The sequence below is a fragment of the Octopus bimaculoides genome, chromosome 26, assembly GCF_001194135.2.
Source record: "Octopus bimaculoides isolate UCB-OBI-ISO-001 chromosome 26, ASM119413v2, whole genome shotgun sequence".
In the NCBI taxonomy this organism is placed as follows: Eukaryota; Metazoa; Mollusca; class Cephalopoda; order Octopoda; family Octopodidae; genus Octopus; species Octopus bimaculoides.
Window position 1 is genome coordinate 9,875,611 of NC_069006.1, and position 1,184 is coordinate 9,876,794.

The 1,184-nt window shown below is 34.8% G+C and overlaps 1 protein-coding gene across 1 annotated transcript in view; it reads right to left on the bottom strand.

Annotated features, from left to right (window-relative positions):
- The window catches only part of LOC106868957 (anoctamin-7), a 300,499-nt gene that overhangs the window by 28,579 nt on the left and 270,736 nt on the right, over positions 1–1,184 (bottom strand). The window lies entirely within an intron of this gene.

The window sequence follows — 1,184 nt, forward strand, 5'->3', positions numbered from 1 at the left end:
TATATACACAGACATGCAGGAAGTAAATAGACACCTTTAATTTTCAGAATTTCTGATCTGAGCATTTTAATATGTTTTCAGTGGTGTAGAATTTACAATGTAATTATTCTTTTTCATTCCAGGTGCCATTATATTAAACATTTGCGAAGAGTAACCATGCCACACACAAAAAATTCAGCAGAACTGTCAGATTTTCAAAGAGGTCGTATTGTTGGGCAATCTGAGGCTGGTCTTAGCCAGCGAAAAATTGCCAAAAATCTTCAAATTCCTCTTGCTACTGTTAATAGAATTATAGTGCAATTCAAAAGCCAAGGAAAAGAATCAACAGATTCTCTTCCCGGCCGACCTGGGTCCTCAGAAAGGAAGCTTTGCTGTTTGAAGAGAATTGTGGAAAATGAACCCAATTCAAAGGCTTCTGATATTGCAAAACGGTCAGAAGTTAGTCCAAGAACGTGTGTTACATATCTGCATAAGCTTGGGTATTATGGATGAGCAACTAGAAGAAAACTTCTTCTTCAACCAATTAATACCAAATAAAAGACTTTGAAAATTAAAGGTGTCTATTTACTTCCTGCATGTCTGTTTGTATACAAAGCATGTATAGTTCACAGGTGATCAAAGTGTGTTTAGTTCACAGGTGATCTAAACGATCAGGTACACTAGGTAAGTGCTGTAATGGATTACTAGGGCTCCAAGGTTATATGCAGGATTGCACCTGAGGACTTATGCTCTGGTTTCTATAACCTTAGAAAGTTGAACTATGAACTTTTATGCTTCTTTTTTCTTCTTTCTCTCCATCTCCTTATTCTTTTACTCCCTTCCTCTATGTTGTCATCTCATTAATATATACCATTCTCATTTTCCCTATTTTTTCCCTAGTTGTCTCTGATGACGGAATATCCTATACTCAGCGACATCCCAGAAACAGCTGTAAGACTTTGAATTTTTTCCAATAATAATAATGTATACGACTTGAGATGTTTGCCTTACCTAAATGTTTGTTGTCCTCTTTAACAATTAGATATACATACATATATATATTAATTTATATATACACAGAATATGGGAGTTTAGTTCACTGGTGATCTAAACGAATAGGTACACTGGGTAAGTGCTGTAACAGATCATTAGAGTTCCAAGCTCATAAGTGATACATACATATATATATACATATATATACATAT